The following is a 22,744-nucleotide window of genomic DNA, read 5'->3' on the forward strand; positions in this document are numbered from 1 at the left end:
TTCTCCTTAGCGCCCTCTGAAGTAAATTCCGTGCCTGCGTTAACTCCACATGATCCACTGTCCTCCAGACTTACATTTCTATCGCCTCCAGCATATTCTCATCTTTTTTTCTCAGCGTACACTTTGTTACAATTCCACCTTTAACTTTGTCACAGCTATAAGCAATGTTACGCAATCACATGTAAAATATAATTGTCACTATTTAGCCAAACGTATAGCATATCATCTAGGTTTATGCAGCGAGGAGCCACTGGTATCCTTAGTAATTTGCGTCAATTCATCAAAAATCAAAGGAAGAAAGTCAGGCAGAGTGTGAGCTTAAGTCCATTACAAATGGAATAATTTTTCAACGTTTCGATTTAGGAATAGTTTTTTTGCAGACAGCTACATATGGGGATATTCGCACTCCTCTGGCTTTATCCGCGGTGATCTCTACCCTCACCCATCCGAACCAACGCATCGGTGACTCGCTGAGTGAGTGGGCTTTATATTGCGGTCGCACAACACGTCGGAATTTCGAATCCTGCTCCATATGTTCCACGGTTTTTTTACGTCACTTGCAGCAAAAAATAATAACTAAATCGTATTGAATACATAACTTTGTGAATTCAATTGAAGTTAGAATTCCAGACTCAATTCTCTCCAGTTGATGATTATTTTATTTGAATATGAGGCGAATCCTCAAATCCATACCAAAATCATTCTCTTGTATGTGGTCTGGGTTGATTTGAGGTGTACTGTCACTCAGCATTTGCGAAAATCATGATTTTTTGGACCGTAAAGGAATTATAGGGGTACCCCGTGGTCCAGAGGGTAACACCAAGACTCACAGTTGTTAACTGGGTATTTTCCATTTTTTAGTTGATCCCAACTCTCACAAACTGTATTCATAGCCGCATTAAAGGGGACAGTAGTCCCCTAGGCCACCGATTTCGTGGGTGAGGCGTCAAGCATACCTTTGGGTCCCCGTTCAACACTTTAAGATGGCTGCCACTAACGGTTTGCGTGTTATCAATGAAATATAGCTCGTTTAATGATTTGTGCATACGAAATTTCATTTTCGCAATGCCAATTTTTAATGAGAGGAACGCAGTAACTTAAAAAGTCTTAGTAACTATTCTTTGAAAAAAAAATAACATTTCCTCCGTAACTAGCATTCTCATATTCTCATTCTCCGTATAGTCCTTTCTATCGTAATTTATTTTAAAGAAATTCACCCATTTTGTCAAAAATTGAGTTTTGACTGCGCATAAATGAATTTTAAGTATTATGGCACAGGTATTGAATTATCGCATTCAAGTAAATGTAGTTTTTTTCATAAAAACATGCATATAATTTTGAAACGCATATTTACTGCGAATACAATGTACGTATATCTCCATTTAATGGATGTGAAGGAAATTAATGTTATATATCGGCTGCAGTAGGTACTATAAATTTAGCCAATAGGGATTTGTATTGCTTCTACCGTACTTCAGAGAATAAGATCTACAAGCTAAAATTACATATACGAATCGCCAAAGAAATTACTTTTTATTTTACTCCGATATTTGCGCATCTCTGCATGAAATATTTGGAAAGTGATGCTACAGACTGCGGTGATAACAGTGTTAGCCAATTACAGGCTTATAGGTGGCTCCACTCTATTACACTGCTCGGTCCTCACCAAAAATCTAGCTTCGCCAGAGGTTTACGGTTATCATCGGCCCCAGTCATCGCGGAAGAGTAAATTATTTCTAAAATTTCCTCTGCGGTCAATTGATTTTTGTATTTATTCTATTAGATGAGATTTGGTTGGTGTCGTTTGAGGCAGGATTAAGAGAAACGAGGAAAACGCGGAATTTATATTCCCTCTATCTTTATTAATACCTCTCTATCGTATTAATTCCACGACTCCATGATCAGTCTACCTCAATTTGAATTAACAGCTGAAGAGACATTGAAATGAATGAAGCATAACGCCACTGTAAACTCGCAATGAATCAAAATTCTATATGTTGGCTCTTAGGGATGGGGTAAAGAATATTTAATTTAAGCTTTATAACATGTAGGTGTCTGCATGCATTCAATTTGTAAAATGGCGAAGTATCGCCATATTTGTTTTCTTAACCACGCCGCGTTGGGACAGGCAACAATAGAAAGTCGGCAATATTGCCTCATCATCTCCATCGGCTTATTCAGAGGGGACGTGGAGAACAATCAAAATATATAAACAACCGGGTTGTCATCACTAATTCTATAGATTTAAAAAGCAACGTGTCATCCAGGGAGAAGAGTGGAGGGGGTATGTATGAAGCGAATAAACAATCAGTAGAGACGCACAAACGGCATAAGTTTCGAAGTCGATATACGGGGTCTCTAAAAGTAATAATGATAATATTTATAATAATAATTATCAATGTAATAAAAGTAAAAATTATATATTGTTATAGTCGTCTGAACTCCAATAGAAACATAGTATCAACGTAAAAGGTGTGCGTTGACAATATACATGAGGGTAACAAAGGAATCATTCAAAAATATCAACTGAATCGTGCGAAAGATCCACAGAGAAAAAATCATTCGCCTTGACCGGGATTCGAACCCGAATTCAACTGAATTTCTCTTCTAACTTTAAATGAACACATAAAGTAACATTAAACAAATAAATCAATTAACTCAGTCAAAAAATAACTCCGTCCGCATTCATGGGTCATTGAATAAGTGTGTGATATTATTTCTTTTAAAGATTTCGAGCCAATCGCTGTCTTTTACCTGATTCGGCAAATTATACCTGTTTTTGAATCTTCTTGAATCTCTCTTTGGGAAACCATATCGAGTACATCCATGCCAATTTAACTCTTATTTTAAATTTTCATATTTTTTGACAGGGATGATTGAAAATAGACCATTCTTTTCATCCCCAGTGACTTAAGGCTGAGTTATTTTTTTACCTACGTCTCGAAATCAATACAAGGAAATGAGATGGGGATTTCATGATAAGACCTTTTAGCTGAATATATTTTCAATTTTTTTCATCAGATAAAGTAATTATTTTGACAGATCGATGAATTTGTGCCCTATCACTTTTATTATGTTGATTTCAGCAAACACGCAAATGCAACTTTAGAACTTTATTTTAAAGACTTGATTGAAAATACTTTAAAAAATCAGAGAAAAATCTTATCTAAAATGTTACAAACATATCTCACAGTAATTAAGAGTTAAAAAATAATCAAAGAATTGGGTTTAAAAGTAAAATGTACAAGAAAAAGTCTAGAAAAATATGTAACAATAATTTAAGAGAAAAGAACTTAGAATTATGGCACATACCTTTCAAGCAAATAGTATATATCACATAAATATTTGTAAAAAACATGTGCTGTTGTTTCATTGGTCCTCGGGGGTACCTTGGATACTTGCCCTTATTGTTGAACATATGATATCGTTTCAAACTTTTATCTGTAGATGTTATCTGAGGACCTTTTTTTCTCACATTTGTATATACCTTACCCTTCCCACCAGAGGCGGACTGTTTTCCCAAGGGCCCCAGCGGCAACGTTGTCAAAGGATTCCAACGAGAGAATACTTCCATGAAAAAATATGAAAGGACACATTTGTATAGATAGGTAGAAAAATATTTGTTCTGCAGGAAAAAAATTCATAAGAAAAAACACAATAGAGTACACTATTATAATCCATTTTCGGGTGTACGTCTGCGTGCTTAATATTTGTCTCAACGTTTCATTCCACTTACTGGGAACGTCGTCAATCGCTGCGAAAACCTTAAAACTACAATATAGTACAGTTTGCAGGCACATATAGGTTTGCAAAATAGGTAATTAGAAAAAAATATAAACTTTTCATTTTTTAAATGCCTTTCTAAATTTTTTCTCATTTCATAGCATTAAAAATTAACAAATGTAAAACTAAGTAAAAAACGGTAAATGGAGTTATGCACCAAGCCGGAATTTATACAACACAAGAAACGCATATATTCTTAAATTTTCAAATAAAATGGTATAGCGAAAAAGGAACGATGATAACAAGAACAAAACTTTTTGAAAAAATGAGAGCAGCTTTTGCGCTACAACCCAATTCGATTAGTAATGAGTAGAAGAGCGTAATGAAGCTGAATACGAGATATCGAGACATTGGGTGAATAAGTGATAAAGAGGCTATAACTACTGAGCTGTGAGCGAGGGTATGCTGATAGTTCCTTCCCAAAATGTAGCCAAGAAATTGTGCATTTACCCATCTTGATAGGGACCCGAATAATTATGCTCCATTAAAACGCATGGGGGATGACGAGACTGAATTTATTATCAGCTCATATAAGTCGGGTGAGATTGTAACTCATAAATATAAATTATAAGCCATGCGATAGGTTTTTCAAATCAGAGTACACTATTCACTCAATCGAATTTATCGCGTGTTCAAAATGCTTCAACTGCTCCTGTGTGCGATGCATAGTGACCAACATTTTATAGATTACAGTTCAGTGGCTGTACCGCATGTTTCTAACAAATTCGTCTCTTTAAATATGACCTTGGCGCAAGGGATGTGTTTTCTTAAGAACTGTTATCTGAATAGCATATGGTGTATCGTTGAGATCGATAAGGATATCATTAATAGCCTGAATCAACGGAGGTAACAATTCATAAGGCGAGGATATAAATAGGATTTTTCATCAAAGATCAAAATATCGATGGACATTTTCATCAAGCTTAAATGCGTATTTTTCCAGGATCAATGTATATTTTTCGGAATTTAGCCAACTAAAACTGCATTCAATAGAAAAATGTAGGAAAATAGATGTAAAGGAGAGAATAAAAGAGCTTAATTAGCAAAGAGTTATTTTCTCCCCATTACCTCGAGTCAAGAGTTCAAAAATTGTTTTAGCTCGCGAATGATAGCAAAATTAAATATTCCCCGGAAAAATGCAATAAATACCCTTTTGTTTACCCACCCTTTTTGATGGAAGGTGGGATTATATTTTCATCATAGGCTTTCATTAACTCTCCGACTTTAAAGCAATCCATTTTTCGTCGCACCTCAAGGACAAGCGGTTTCCTAATGGCATATTTCCGCTGTGGGGTCTATTAAGTGAAATTCTCTAAATTAATTGGCTGCCGCAACGGAATTCGCCTCCACAAATTAACGCGCTTTCCTGCATCCAGGTCAAACTTCAGTATTTAGCAGTCGGCATCGCCTCTTTATATCTCCTTTTGACATGAAAACGCAGTGCGGAAGCACGTAATTGAATCTCACACCATGGTCGGTCAAGAATACTGCATTTATAAGGGATAACATTGCTGTCGTGGGGAAGGGAGGCAAACTTGCCTAGAAAATTATCCTTATAAAATAGGGATATTAATTTTTTTTTAAAGACTAGGAATAGCGGTGAATCTCCTACTGCTATGTACTAGTCTGAAGGCCAGTTAGGGAAAAATAAGGTCAAAATAATAAAAGTCAGAGTTATTAGCATACTTAGGAAATGAATATGAGGTTCACAGTGAAATTATTGAATATAATTTTTCTATAATTATCACTGCATAAGTAAAGATCATTAACCAATTTTCTATTGAAATGATAAAATATGCCAGGATAGTGATTACCAATATCTTTTAAATTTATTGTCAAATTTCAAATTGGATTTTACGTGGCCAACGCTGACTGAAGGATGGAAGGTTTGATGCTCCAGACTATTTACAGATGACAGAATGAACTTTCAGGGACTTGGCGTCGAAAAAACCTTTTGAAATCGTGAAATGAGTACAATAATTAATCGTGCATTTTAAGCTGAATTTTTGTTTAGATATAGATAGCTTCGTAAGAGAAAATTCAACCTTGAAAACATCTCCCATTGACCTCGAAATGCCAATGACTTTGATGTGAATTTTTTCTTTGAATTGCGAAGGTTAAATGAAGCTTTTTATATTCTCTTTGTGCAGCAGTTTCTAATTAATTAGTTTGTGTATTGATGAATGACTCGCTTTTATGGGGCTTACTTCGCTATTCTCACGCTTCTCTTGACGCATTCGCCGTATAGAGTTGGGTTTAATTTATGTGCATCTCATATTGCATTTATTAGAAAGGAAAACGATTGGAATGCGTCGCTATATCAAAGTGAATAATGCAATGCCAGATCTTGTATTCGTCACTACGTGGAGGTTCTTGTACAGCGACCTCTAGATTGCCTTGTAAAAAACTACGGAGTAGAGTCATCCCATCCCACAATTGTTCATTGGCACATACTTAGTGGTGCACTATGTTGAAGGCTACTAGAGGAGTGCAGTATATTGTCAATTATCTAATTGAATATTGAGGTAAATTTAAAATTCGTCAGTAAAAAAATTTAAGCGAAAATTTCACAGAAAAATATCATTCCCCTTGATCGGGATTCAAACCTGGATTCCTCAATTTCCGGTCAAATGCTGCAGTCAGTTTATCAACCGAGGCGTTAATCTCCCCTGTACAAAATTTGTGGACTACACCGGATAAGATGGTCTGGACTGCTGAGCATATGATGCCACAAGCAGTCCAAATCGTGCGCACAGCGCAACAGCCGGAGTGCAAAGCCCGAAACTTGAACATAGATCGCTCTTAAATCAACAAAAAATTGTTATAACCCCTTTAATTATTTCAAAAATCTCAGTAGGTATACATAATTTATCCAAGATTATTTTAACTTTACCTCCGTTTCAATTTTTCATCGTTTATTGTAAATGGATATATTTACTTTATGTGGCTGAAAAAATAACAATAATTGAAGACATTAACTCAAATGCAATTTCTATTTTACTGTGTAGGCGTAGATATTTGACGGATCCACTCAATTTCCAATGGGTGTCATGCAGATTTCTGGTGAGGATCCCCTAGATTTTCCATAACTCTAGATATCCCTTGCCTTTCAAGAGGATTTCTAGAGAATAAGTATCGTGGAAATCCACAGGATGTTCACTGGACATACAATGAATGACCACAGGATTCTCGATGAATATCCATTGGATTCCCACTGGATGTCTCATATATATCCATGGTATGTCTAGACTGAGGACAATTGGAAATCCGCTGGACATCCAGTGAATGTCTGCAAGATTTTCGATGGATACCCAATGGAAGTGTCATGTATATCCATGTTATGTTTAGAAAGAGGACATTTATACTGGATAAGTACTAGACATACAGACATAAGATATCTATGGATATCTAATGGATGTCACGGTCATCTACCATGGATTTTCATTGGATGTCTAATGGATATTATTATTATTATACATTGCTGCAAGTAGGCTATTGCCTGGTGGCAGCATTAGATGTGCATGAATAAAAATTGTGTACATACCAAGTTTCTATATATCTAATACAAAGTTTAGAAGCAGAATAGATATCCATAGTAAAAATAATACACTAATTCCATATCAGGGGATATCAGGGGTTTTACTTTAATTCCGTCGCGACATCCACATAATTATCACGCTCGTGGTTCATACGGGCTCCGGGAAACATCTCAGCTCTTCTTGAATGCCCGACCATCTTTAACTGTTCAATACACCTTAAAAATAATATGCTATCTGCCCAATTCCCCATGAGACTCTAAGGGGCGTTCAGCCCACAGATGGCAGACCCCACCTTTCCCATAGTGCAAGCGTAAGCGACGACTCGACTCGATGACGTAATAGTATATAAGTAGTTATAGTATCAATATCATCTTTCATACCACAGCTATGAATGACCCATTGAACGATTCATTTGAAGATCAAACAGCTTTTAGAATTCGGTCATTTTCATTCAGATAATATAAAAAAAACCTCCAGAGAAGCTGTCATTTCTCATATACCTTCTTGAATAGTATCGCCATCTCTTTCAACCGCCTTCTCCGAAGCGAACTGGGTGAATCAAAGTCTAATGCAGTGGAGCGGACTTCGAGATTTTATACGAGCGGGTAGCTACGGACAGATGCGGAAGAACAAACGCCCTTATTTCAAATCTCTTGAATTCCAACGATGCGCGCAAGAATCGTATTGTTAGATTGCGAAGTATCTTTCACTTAGTTGGATCCCTGAAATGCTTTCCTTTTAAAGGAATTCATACCTTTATGAATCAGTCACTCTAAGGAGCAGATCACAGAAGGATGATAAAATGCAAGAGGAAACGTGTCACTTTCTTTTCATGACAACTCATTCTTTAACCTGTCAGAATCCTTTTCATTTGTAGTGTTCCGGGAAATATGTCAAGTTACTCTAAAAAAATGAATTATCTCAAGTACCGAACCCTCTCCTTTCAGTTTGCTGGTTGTTTCCTGATGCCTTTTGATCTCTCAGTCATTTTTAAATTTGGGAAAAAAATTTACATTATCGCTATCCTAAAACGTAATACCGTTTTATGTTATCATGAAACGATATTTAATAACTTAAGCTGTACTTTTAGGCTTGATATATTTTTTTCAATGATCTTCAGATGATTGAAGACCACAAATTGAAAGTTATCACATTTTTTATAATTCGTATATATTTTCACCTACTGAGTGCTTGAGCTGAGTTCGGAAAAATATTTCTATTAATTTATCGTTTCTGCCAGACCTGGAAATATAGTGGCCCTTTAATTTGGTGTTCTCCGTATCGCTGTAAGAGACATCTAACCTTAATTACTCGAGCTGTCTAAACCTAGTGTGTGGCCTCCGAGTCTCCACGGGCTCCCAGCCTAATTCGAATAACAGAATGCGGAAATGTTATGGTAAAATTCATTCATGTTCACTAATTACATGATTTTGTTGAAAAGTTTAATGTAAACAAATCAATTATACTTATTAGTATTAAATATAATAGGATTATTTTAAACACATAACATAAGGTATTCAGGAAAAAATTGAAATAAATATTCACGTGCAAGAATTATTGTTTTGAAAGACATAATTCCGAAATTCGCCACTCGTTCAAAAATTGCAGAAAAATTTAAATTCCACTGTTTACTATTTAAGGTTTTCCAGAAGTGTTTCCTTCATTTATACTATAATTATTTTTTACGTCTACCTCAATCTACAATTTTCACAGGCATTGCAAACAACCGTAACCACACCAAACAAATTTAACGGACAAATGGCAACCACCACCAAAAGTAACGATTTACAAAAGCGTATTAATACTTCCAGCATCTCCCTTTTTTGAATTATTTGAAGCCTATTTACTACGGTTTACAAGTGAATGCTTCTAATGTATTTTATGGTTTATCGCCGACATGGTACGTTGAAAGGATGCTTCAAAAATCCCCAGTCAATCATAAGTAATCGGAAGCTTCGATCAAAATCCCGGCAAACAATTGCTCCGAAAACCTCCACTCCATGCCTAGCACTAATCCGCAGGTCTGCAAAATTTTCAAGTTCATGGCACTGTAATATATTACGCACGCGACATTCTTAGAACTTCAACTCCTCAAATTCAGACTCTCGGAGTCACTGGAATACGCAAGTAACATCAACACGTCATATTTGATTTATTAAAAGAATGCTTTCATACTTCCATGCTTATATATACCCTGTTTGGAGTAATTTTCTTCTGATTTTTGTGCATAATACATATATATCAATCCAATCAAGTTACCTCATCGTTTGCCGATAGTCATTGTTAGACACCTTTGGGCCCAATAGGTGACTCATGTTGTTGTTGGTCTCGAGAAAGTGGGAGCATCGAAGAAGTTAAGGTGAAAGATATCAATTGGCGAGAAAGGGGAGGGATGAAACACTTTCCTATTGTTCTCGTGTAACTTGATATTTTACATCGAACAATTTACGGTCTCCGTAACATGAACCCGGTGCGAGCCATAATCTGGGTTGTCGTTGTTGATAAGTGGGGGATAGCGGATTTTAGTGTGGGTTACCACTCTACGGCGCTGAGCTTCACCCAATGGTGGTACCATCTCTTGGCGAAGATTTGCACCATTTGCCCGTATTTTTTTCTATAAAGTATCTATCTAGTAATGCATATGCACACTGGATGGATGCTTACTGGTTTACATTATGTAGAGCATGCATCAAATGATAAAAGACATGTATAACACGCGCGGTTTGCTTTAAAATTTTGAATACTTACATATTCAATGATATTTATTACGGAACTATTGCTGAAACTATCTTCTTTCATATTTGTTGATGAAGTGACCGTACATTGTACCATATTTTACAAACTTTAAATTATTTTTTAGTGCGGCATATATGAATAGCAAGGTATAATTTTTTATATCTTTTATTTCTACGAAATCCCGCTAATATAAAAATAGAATTAGTTTTGCCACTTGCTAGCTTCAAAAACCTCTGGTTGGAATTGAATGAATGATACCGCGATACGAGTCAATATCAAGTTGTATCGAGGGTATCGAGGATTATATTAATTCCACGATACTGATAAATCGATATCATCATGTGAAGTAGAACCTCCGATTTACGATCCCCCAAGAACTGACAAGAATTTACGAACTTCTTCATCGGTCGCGCTACTGCATATAGTGAAATCTAAGTAAGAGAACTCAAAAATAGGGAAAACAGTATTTTATTTATTTTTTTCAAAAGTAGGTAGGTGTATAGCAAGCTCCTATAAATCATTCCAGTTCCTTGTTATGAATTACATTTGTTCGCCAATCGTCCCTGGCAATAGAGAGAGCTGCCCAATCCATCGGTCGGATACTGCGTGGTACCATTTTCAACCAGAGCATGTAAAGTTGTCACTGATCTTCTTCCTCCCTTTATTTAAACGTCGAAAAAAAAGTTTCAATGTTGATTTAAATAACTTAGTGCTTCGAAGAAGCCTTGATATAGTCTGAGGTTTCAGGCGAGATGGAGTGGAAACGTGACATAATGAAAATGAAAAAGCAGGAGCAATTTCCACAATTTTACATTTATTAATACGACCGGTTTCGCTTTTCAGCATCATCAGGTACCTTTTTGTATTTTGTCGTTACGATGCAATATTATAGGTACCTGATGATGCTAAAAAGCGAAACCGGTCGTATTAATAAATGTAAAATTGTGGAAATTGCTCCTGCTTTTTCATTTTCATTAAGCCTTGATATGTCCTGTTTCCTGCATAAAATAATCTAATTTTATATTTTTCTTGAACTTTACGTACCTGCAACCTGATCGATGCACAAATTGCATTTGTCACAGTTCCCCGGTGTAGTCATGGTCAATATTTACCGCTTGCTTAGTGGAGCACTGGGCAATATTATTTTGCGGCTTGTGGATTGAATTCAACTTTCATTAACCCTCTATATAAAATTATATTTTTTGGGTGTTTACAATATCAAAATTGACCTATTGCAATTTTCAAAGGAGGAAGTAAACTACTCTCGATATCTCATCATACGCATCGTCGAAAAGTTTTTGCTGTTTCACAAAAAAGTGGAATAGGATAAAAATGCGATTGAGACCGTAAGAAATTGAAATATTGGTTCATACGGAGAATGAATGGATAAAGCGAATTGCCAATGATGCCCACAGGGATTTAAATATGTTTTTTTTCTCCGGAGAACTTAAATTAAAGGAAAGCAGGCAATGGAGTATCGCCGCAATGGAATGCTAAAGGTTTTGAATGGATGGAATCAAAATTAAATTGATGATGTAAAACTAGATTGAAAAGGATTCTGCCCATAAAATCATCGGTAAAACGTGATGGTAATGAGATCTGAAGGCATGTTTTGTCGTTACGATGCAATATTATAGTTTTTACAAGTGATATATTACACTTTGCTCAAATATTGAGTTATTTTATTTTTTATTTGCACTTAATGGCTTATTTTTTATTACACTTGAACACTTATTTTTTTATTTTGATAAGAAAACAAATAAGGCTAACGTTTAAAAACTTTAAAATTCTAAATTATATTCTGTTGAATTACTATTTCTATTCTCTTTTAAAATTTGATTAAAATTTTTTTCAATATTTTTAAATTTGATATTAGTTTTTTTTTCACTATGAAGTATTGTGAGATACCATTACAACCTTTTGCATGTTTTTATGGCCACATTATTTAAAAAAATCCATCAAACCTTAATAATTATTACGTAGATGATGTTCTGAAGCATTGGACGTTAGTGTTTTTAAATCGAAATTTAAAAAAAATAGGAGATTACCGATCTAAGAAATATTTTAAAATATAATTTGAGGTCTAAAAGTTAACTCATTCCACTATTTCATGTATTTATTGAAAATATTAACCACATAAAGCATTGGCACCAATTTATAGTGGGACGATGTACATTAACGATATAAAAACTAACGATAAAAAACAAAGGAGAGAAGAAAACATTTAATTGGCTAACCGATGGGACGTAACTCGTGTGGTGAAATTTTTACGTAACAAATAAAATAGATAGCTAGCGAGGGCGTGAGTGAATTTTGAAGGAAAGAGAAGTGATATAAAGATGAGGTCTTGGTTATACAGGTCCTCGGTAGTATTGGTAGTAATCGAAAATCGAGTTTTAATAGTCAAATGCCTCGTCCAGATTAAGATTGTTGCAGCGATCGTTGGAATTATCGCGCATTCACACAACGATGGTTAAAACCTGTGCTGCCCTCCAGTGCTGAAATATAAATTGAACGAGAAATTGACGGTTAGCAAAGATGTTAAGGTATGCAGGGTCAAGATATTACTGTTTTCCACGTGTATTTAACTTATAATTTGTCTTCAGCCCATATTCTTCCTTGTTTGGACAAATCCATGGAAAAAAGATGCGATGGGTGGTTTACAAATTTTCGTCCTTCTCTTGTCACGTCCTCTACCGGTTTTACAGCGCCTAACCATCGTTAAGTGGCAACGTTAGGAACTACATGAACTATTGTCCAGACATGCATTCACACAGCTGGTTCTGCCAACGATCGTTAGGACGATCGCTCGGACAATCGTAATCTCAATGGAGGAGATAGAGGAAAAGATAGAGAAAATCGAGATCGAGCCATGATATTATAGAGTTTCGATCCAAACTCGATTTTTCAACTCGATTTTTCTTGACCATTTCGTTTTATCTCAGCACCATCATTACTGGCCTATGATAACGCCACAAGTCCCATGCGAAATGCTTTTTCCAAAGACCGGCAAAATTGGGAAGCACGCCCTCTATCATCAACAAAACAACCTATTCACTTTATCTTTCTTAAACATTTTAGCGAAGCAGAATGACTCAAAGCTATAATTTTCAAAAGTTTAATGAGGGTGCATTTGTAATTTTTTACTACCAGTTATTAGGGATGGCAAGTGAAACGAAAATGTTCCGTTTCGTTTCACTTGCAAACAAACTGGGAAACAAAAATACGAGGCAAAGGTTTGGTTTCGTTCCTGCGCGAAATTAAAATCACCAAGAAGTTTAGTTTCGTCCCGGGGCGAAAATTTACTCCCGGGAACGAAAGGAAATTAATCGAAACTCCGCTGCTCATAGTTAACTTTCGATCCCGGAAGTTACAAAAAATTGGCCTTTGCCAAAAAAGTTTCAGGTGTGCTTAAGTTCTTATTTGGCGGAGCTGAAGTCGAGTGTGCCAATATTCAATACGTATTCTTCCTTCTCCGCTTCATTTATACTCACGATAAAGTAATCACGCTGAATTCGAGACTTTGAAGGGAGGATTGTATATTAGATCCATGTCTATAAAGATGAGAGAGAATAGTTTCGACCCGTTGCGTTTGACATACGTGTAGAGAAGTTAAAAAAATGAGCTGAAAAAAGGAATGACCAGTTTGCGTTCACCCTTCTCCTGTGAGAGTAAAAATATGAGTGCCTCATGCGTATACTCACGTTCACTCACTCACTAAACAAAAAAGGCGTTCAAAATGTTACATTGGGTGATGAGGAATCTTAAGGAAAGTGATCGAACTACAAAGGAGAAAGCGTATAAGACACTAATCCGGCCGATTTTAGAGTACGCGTCACTAGTGTGGGACCCGTATGAAAAGGGGCAAACAGAATCCATCGATAAGGCGCAAAGAAAGGCTGCAAGGTACGTCATGGGGAAACACAAAAAGACCGAAAGTGTTGGTGAAATGCTGAAAGTACTGGGATGGGACACACTAGAACGGAGAAGAAAAAAAATCACTCTTCCGCACACTCTTCGCTCTGAAAGGGGAAAAGGCATGGGGGGAACTACGGAAGAAGATTGAATACCCCAGCTATATTGGTAGGCATGATCACCAATACAAGATGAAATGCCGGCCGCAAAGGACTGACGTAAAGAAATTCTCGTACCTCAACAGGACGATTACGGAATGGAATAGACTCCCTGCAGAACTGTTTAAGCCCTACTCTAACAACGTAAGGATTTTCAAGAAGAGGTGTAGAGGATTAATATTGGAAAATTAATATCACTGAATTTTAAATATTCACTTTCTAGTTTCATTTTGGTAATGTATTTCTCATTTGCAATATTTTTGTTTTTCTTTTTATTTTTTGTATAAACTGTTACCACCTGGCAAAAGCCAACTTGTAACTTGTACAATATAATAATAATAATAATAATAATAATAATAATAATATAATGGCGGTAAGCCGAACCTCCTTTTCATTCAAACATACTTCGTATTCGGTGGGTGGGTCAAAACTAAACCGTTCGAAGGTGAAGCACGTGGTCCCTCCGTTGCGAAACATTAACTGTGTTTCGTTTTGTCCCAGAAGCTTAGTTTAGCTTCGACCCGAAGTAGTTTTGATCCAATATCGCTTGGACCCAGAGTTTAGTTCCCCGGGTTTTGTTTTTTTCGTTTCGTTTCAACATTTCGCTCCTAGGAACGAAACAAGGTAAAAAAAAGTTACTGGTTTTGACTTTACTTTGGTTTCGATTGCCGTCCCTGCTCATTAATCCTTCTGTGACTGTGCGGGTTTCGTGTAACTCAGTTACGCCAAATTACGTTAATGTTTTATAATTTCTTTTGTCCCTTTGATATTTTTTTTTAAATTTGATCTCAGCCACTTTTTCGTTATTTAGGTGACGAATCGTTTTATTTTTACGTTTAAATTGTTTTTGAAATTTTTATTTTTTATTGGTGCGGTAAATGAGTTACCCCGCACTGCTGCTGGCGGGAAGAAAAAAAAACTCTTTTATTATATGAGTGCAGGGATAAAAGTTGAATGCAATAAATTGGATTATAATATAACTTCAATAACGCCAATATTCTACATGACGACATCTTTTGTACTTGTTTTTTCATAGCATGTTGGTCAATGAACAATGGCAATAGCAAAATATAAAAGATTCCTTTCGCGCAAAATCAATGTAAAATCCTATATGTAGCTTATTTATATTTATACAAATAAGATATTATGTCATTAAAAAAGAGCCATGGAGCTCAGTTACAATAAAGATTAAAATAAATCATATAATTTATGAATTATAAATGTGAAGCTTTCCAGGAACAGTCACGAAAGGTTTATTGAAGCATTTATTTTGAGTAGGTTATTTTGCTATTTAGATAAATATTTTGAGTGTTTTTTGAATGAATAATTGTAATTTTTTCGAACGGTTTTTTTTTAAAGAACCAAAATTATTTTCCATTAATCGATCTTTTGGTTCAAATTTGAACTATTGTTGAGCATTCGATCTTTTCATTTCGATTTAAAATCGATTGCTCGAAAAATATTTCAACCGAAAGTTTTCCATCTCTAGTCCTGGGCAGAATAAGCTAATGGCGTGGGAATTGCGAGCAGGTGGATCGAGTAAGTATTTTAATTAAATTTGGCCAGAGAAAGCTTTTCAAGGAAGTCAGCAGTTGAGTTTAGAATATTGTGAAGTTCTGTTAGTTCCTTTCCAATTCTCAAGTGCTCTAGAATAGAAAAGACAGCAGATCAGGAGAGAAGATATTTCGTTAATGCAAGAATCCATGTCTGACTGTTTTAGCAGAGACATGGGGGGTACAATAATGGGTTTTAGATTGGTCGTATGTGACATGGACCAAATTAATTTTGTCAAACAAAAAAAGCATTATACAAAATCCCTTTAATGAATTTTGCATGTGGAAGGGTTTCACTTTGGTGCAATTCAATAGATGTTTGCTCGTACTACGTCGGCTTAACCTTTTATTTTCAATTTTATGTCTCCATTTCTAGTTTAATAAGATGCGAAAACGTACCGGACTTGAGGGAATATTTTCATTTTATGCCTATTTCACCACCTTTTGAAAATGCAGCTGTCAGCAATCGTGCCAGATTTAATTTGCATTGCAAACTTCGATGGAAAAAAATCTTTTCAAGTTTTACCCTTCTTAATTTTCCCAACTCTTCTTGGAGTAGATTCTAGAGTGCCTACAGCCTGAGGGATGGTTCATTTCAAGGACGAAAATCGCGAGAAACTTTGAGATTTGTAAACATCCAAGGAGGGCCTTTGCCAAAAAAGTTTCACGTATGCTTAAGTTCTTGTTTGGCGGAGCTGAAGTCGAGTGGGCCGATATTCAATACGTATTCTTCCTTCTCCGCTTCATTTATACTCACGATAAAGTAATCACGCTGATATCGAGAGTGTAAAGGGAGTATTGCATATTAGATCAATGTCCTTTAAATAACAGGGTACCGCAATTGCTGTCTGGATATTAGTGGCAACAAAATAAAATAACATTTCTTACGATTTGGTTTCATAAATAAATCAATTATATACGAGTTAGTTATGATAGAAATATTCAAAGGATGTTTTAGATGAAAAATACAACTATTTTCTTTTCCTTCAAATTTAGTTTCATCGAATCGAAGATGCCGTACCAAAAACTAACGAAGGTAATTTAATCTCACTGGATATCAGCGAGTTTCACCAATATAAAAATTCAGAAGTAGTCGATTCTCTGACTCTGAGAGATTCCTCGATATCGGTTCCCTCTTCTTTTTACTAACACATTAAATACATGTTGTATTTAACTTCTATTTCATCTTCTGTTCCAGCGATTTTCTAAACATCCGTCAATGAAAAAACCTTCCATCACAAAAAGGTAACATAATCCGAGCCAAAATATGTACCAATTTGGGCGGACTGCCTTTGGTTCAAACATGGTTAAAACGCTAATGTTTAAACTATAACTTACACTTATCAAACACTACGATACGTCCATTCATAACAAGTAACGAAGAAAAACTGAAAAAGTGCTACTAAATACCTTTAGTTTGCTTTGAAATTGCTTAAATTGACGCGCCTTAATGACTGAAATCTTCATCCTCCGTCTCGAACGCTCTGGAAAAAAATTAATAGAATCCTTGCTATCCTTGCCCTATGTGTTAATGGCTGGTGTTCTAACGCCCCTGTCGAGCGCCTTTCGAGACAGCTTGGGGTATTATGAAGATGTAGATGATATGGCCTAATGTCGGTTGTCGCCTCCTCAAAATACCTACTCCAAACCCCGATTTCTTTAATGATGCCATCGCCGACCGCACTTCCGTCCTTCACCCTACCTTTATCGACGCTCGCTCCTATGCATATTTGAGGGTTGAAATTCCTCCCCTCTTCATTTCCTCTCTCTCTCTCTCTCTCTCTATCGCTTCCCCCTTTTAGCCGTCACCTAATCTAATTGGATTCCCTTCCGATAACCCCCCATCCGTCCTATGAGGATCTCAGTCGCCTTTAATAACATCAGAATCCGGGAAAGTCGAATCACCTGCATCAAAGTCTTGAGCCATTACCGGTCCTGTCTTTCGAATAGCGGATGAATAAAATGCCAAAGCTGAAGAGGGTGTGTTAAAAAAACAAAGATTTACTTTAAGTTGTTTAATTTGCATTAAATAAAGGGTTTTAACAACGACTACTACTACATTCTTTATCATTCGATTTTAAAGCCACCTTCAGAGGCGCAAAATCCTCATAATTAACCACTGTTATTGTTGTTATAAGTCATGTAAAGCTAAAACTCATTACAAAAAGGCTTATCAGTGGCACCACCGTTATGGCACTAAACGCTTATTACAGATTACGTTTTTTTTCAAAATTTCCATATAATTCACCCGGCATGCAAAAGGCTCTAGGTTCAAGTCCTATTTAGGTCAATTTTTTACCCTCTGATTTCTGATTTTTCCCATCTACTCCTCCTTTGTCCTCGTCATTTTTCTACTGATTATTTCCATCCCTTTCTATGCCCTCATCTGGATTTATATTGTACTATTAATTAAAGTCAAGGTGGGTTTTCATGGAGTATTTTGCCGAATATCTCGGCCTGTCTCTCCTTATTACTTAGACTTCCCTCTTCAATTCACAATAACGCCTACTCCCTTTCGTTATATCTAAAAATCCTATTATTTCCTTCCTCTCCCTCGTTTACCAAACATTCTACCCTCTAACACTGCTTTCAACATCCCCTCCCCACTAAGTACTCGCTCCATCCATACCCTCAGTCTCCTATGTATCTCATCTAAAAGCTGCCTCTCCTCACCCACTATATCCAGTACTTCGTCGTTCCTCCTCCTCTCCGTCCACTTTACCCTCTCCATTCTTCGCCATACCCACACCTCGAATGCCTTGAGTCTTCTCTCGTCCTCCTTCCTAGGTGTCCACGTTTCCACACCCTAAGTGTTTTTATTGTGAAGTGTTTTCATGTTTTGTGAAAGCAAACTGCAATTTTTATTGAAGTCATTTTATTAATACTAAGCCGTGATAGAGAAAACGTGGTCTTCTGCCGATTTTGGAAGCTTTTTGCATGAATTTTACCATATTTCTACAGGTTTTAACCATACTTTAACAAGCTTAAGGTATTAACCCAGAACAAAGGGGTCACTGAAGTACAGATTTCTCTATCACATATAACGTATTCTTTATCCCAGATGACTATCCATTTAATATAATATGGAAAATAGTCTATTTGCATCGACTGTTGCACCGTGAAATGAAAATTAAGAAACGTTTGCTGCAAACTTTTTCCCTAAATTTCATCGGAATTGGGCATTGAAAAAACTATTTGCTACGTGCACGTGTCTAAATACAGTGCTCTTTTCGGAGACAGACATATTCAATACAAAATGATTTTGTCAAACTTTTCATCGATGGCTACTTTATTTAATTTAATATTTTTTATTTGCCTCTTGCACGTGTCTCAATACAGCCTGCTTGTATAATAATTGACTTCAGAAACTTTTGACGAAATCCATGCACCTCAAACAAGCCATTACCGAGTCCATTTCGAATTCCAAGAATATGGAACTAGCGTGGTTCGTCGATTGCTCTAAAAACTATTTTGAATAAGTAAAATGGGTACATTAGCTCGCAAAAATACCTCAAGTTTCTCCATTCATGATCAAAAGAAATAGAAAATTGACTTCAAAATCGATCAAATTGAATGGTGTTCTTTTTAAGTTTTAAATAGTTTTCGTGTGGTTGGAACTGGACAGAATTCACATTTTTCTATTCATCTCGTAGTTAAATCTCTGTATCCTGACTTACTCACTCATTAACCATGCACTCATACATCACTCATGCTAAGTTCAAACGCCTAAACTACTAAATATAGAGCCGCGGACCTTCCACGATATATATCTTGTGCCACGCATAGGTGGGCTAAGAAAGGGTTGTTCCGAAAAATAATTCTTTATTCAATTATTGAAAACCTTTCTGAGCCTCATGATACGATTCCTCTAACGATTGAATTTAACTTCAAGAAAACTAGGTAAAATATTTGGATGGTTTTTAGCATTCATAATACGTGTTCATTCCTATCCATTACTTAAGATGCAGCTTTTTCCACGATTGAATAGTTTATAATGAAAGAGGATAATAGAAAAAAAACTTATAGAACGTGCATTTTATAGGTTGTAATTTTTTATCGGCAGTTTTCGCCAAATTTCTAGCATGAAGATGGCATTTTTTGTAATGACGCTCGTATGTGACGGAACGGATTTATACACCATAATTTACTTTCATAAAATCCTGGCCTATTTATCATGTTCATGCTTGTCATTTACTCTTTGGAACTCTTGGAAAGAGGTCTTTGGCTTTGGGAAATATCAACAATGACATTCCATGCAATAAACGAAGTGCTGGTGACTTGTTTGTCAGTGAATTATTACTGACCCGAAGCATGTAGGAAATTTTTGATACACTTGAGAAATGGAAATAATGTTTTTTTTACTAACGAATAGTGCTCGCATTATTGGTATACTACGGAATTCACAGTTTACTCTTATTTTCTTCTACAAAGTAACGTACATAATGAGAAATTTTCATTTTTAGGCTATAATAATGCGATTTCAAAGCCCTCCAAGCCGAAGATTACTTTTCGTTGACAGTCCTTGCTTGAAATGTCACTTTCACGTGAGCTGTTGTCAGACTGTCGGCTTCGACGGAGACTTACTCTCTCACCAGTGAGTGAAGGAAGGAATTTGAAACCTCTAGCATGGGATTACGTGGGAAGGTGTTTAGATTTCTTGAAATGTCGAGGCAGGGTGAAATACATAGAAATGTTTTGACTGACAAGGCTTTACTTCTTTAGGGAAGTCATCACGAGTTGCTCCAACGTGTCATTTGTTGTTCTTTTGGATTCCTCAATATTCGTTCAGTGCTTTTTTCACTCCTATCCACGATCTGTTTTCTCTCATTACTGCTGACAAGGAGGCATCGCCAAAGTGATGCTCGGGATCTGGATGCGGGACCCGAGACACTAACGACAGGATAGGGAACTAACACCCTAGACCGCACCGCCACGGCCGTAGTTAAGAGCGCTTACTCAAGGGCTGTCATGCTGCGCGAAATCTTTACATGCGAATATCTCTCGAACCCGGGCCTATGTGGAAGAAAGCCGCGACACTTTTTCTATCTTAACTATATAGTTTTAGAAAATAACATCCGCATCCAGATCCCGAACATCGTTTTGGCGATGTCTCCTGTGAGTACGCTTTTCTCGTTTGGAATGGTGGAAAATTCTCGTAACAGAGTTTAGTCATCCAAATTCAAAACTATACTATAGTATTTTCCTATTTTGATTAATGTAGCATGAAACGCAATATCAGATATAAGGATAGTTTTGACCCCCTTATTTTACCTCGTCATATTTAGAGCTTATATAATACCATAATTTTGGAACCTTAAATAAAAAACGTCAAACCATAGCTTCGAAATTTACTTTTCTTTTAGATTACTCACAGGGTGAATGCGTCATTCTCTTGGGTGAGAAAAATATATTCTGGATTTTAAAGCTTGCCAATCTAAATAGCGTTCACACTTGCATTTATTTTTGCTACGATTCTGAGTTATGATGATTTGAGGCTGGGGAAAATAATTTTAGTCTACCTTTTATTGCTATATGAATAGCTTCTTTAAAAAACTTGGAATTTTTGGTATTTAGCGATACTGCTTTGCCAAATGGCTCTTCGTAAGCAAACGTGTATGATTTATGTACAAATATATTGATGAATTTACTGTCATAGATATGATTGTTACGACTAAAGGAGTATCTTTAACGATTCTAATTGCGTTTCCTCCTCATCAGTTCATTCATAGTTTTGCGATCCATTCATCGGTATATTTCAGCCCTCCATTTTTTTTCCTACCTCAACTCACCCCCAGTTAGTTATTTTACCTCCGTAAGGCCTCTTTCGTACCCATCTTGATCTTTCCTAAGTGCTTGTTCCTTTGTCTTCCTCAAACATGCGCAACTAGAAATGAACGTGCAATTACGTCAGAATCGAAGAAAACTAATACCTGTTTTAATGTAATAACGGAGCTTGAAGCTTCAGTGAACTGGTTAGGAAAAGATTATCAGAAGCAAGCGGAGGAAAATAAGGCCTGAAAAGATTATCTCAACTATTCCAGCTGCTGCATTTTGTGTCAAATAAGTGCATAATGTTGTAATTGCTAAGATTGGTAAACGGCAGCCCACTATTTGTTCATATATATCTCAGCATAGTTATTTTATATTCTTAGGAACATCTTCCCCGTATCCGTCTTAATCTATCCTTGTCACTTATCCCTTTGTTTTCCTCTGGGGACTTCTCCAGCAATTTTTCATTTCATTATGTTTCCCACGTAATTAACGTGTCTCAGTGGCGTGGGCCCCCCGAACCCCTCCTCCCCGAAATGTAAAAACGCAATTCTTTTCCTTCGTAAAAGAAAACAAAATATTAAAAAATCATGAGTTAAGAAAAGATTTCTTTAACAAATGAGGTTTTTTTCGACTTTTAAAAGTGTTCAAATTAGTTTAAAACCCATTACTTAGTACTATGTTTTCAAACATTGCCCCCCTCCCTGGTTTCGGACCCCCCAATCCCCCGAACGAAATTCCTGACTACGCCACTGGTCTCGTTAATTAGCCAATCCACTGGGTTCTTTTTTGGCGCAAAATTTTTCATAGAGTCCCTTATTCTCCTAATCTTCCATATCACTGGCTTAGCTCTAACAACAAGTATCTCAAAAATAAAAACTTTTCAGGAGAGCAAAAAAAAGATTAAATTTTTTCTAACTGTAAGCTGACATTAAAAACCAAAAAATAATAAAGCTGAAAAAGAAGCATACATTTGCCAACAAAGAGTTGTGTTTTGCTTGAATTTTATTTTTTAAATGTTATTGCACTTTTTTTAAGATACCTGGGTCAAACCTGTCCTGGGATCGCGGGGTCGCAATGTAAATACTAGGATAGTTGATAGCGTGGTCCATACCCCATTCCAGTGTTCTTTTTTCTTTGGAATGTAAACAGTAGGTAATATTTAACATTCAGCATGATAGAAATTTTCAGTTTATTTTACAGATAAGGTTCATAATGATATTATGTTAGTGATTCAAAACTCCAGAACGTAGGGTGTAGTTACGTTCTAATTTGGAAAAAAATCTTCTTA

This window comes from Ischnura elegans, chromosome 9 (genome assembly GCF_921293095.1).
Source record: "Ischnura elegans chromosome 9, ioIscEleg1.1, whole genome shotgun sequence".
In the NCBI taxonomy this organism is placed as follows: domain Eukaryota; kingdom Metazoa; phylum Arthropoda; class Insecta; order Odonata; family Coenagrionidae; genus Ischnura; species Ischnura elegans.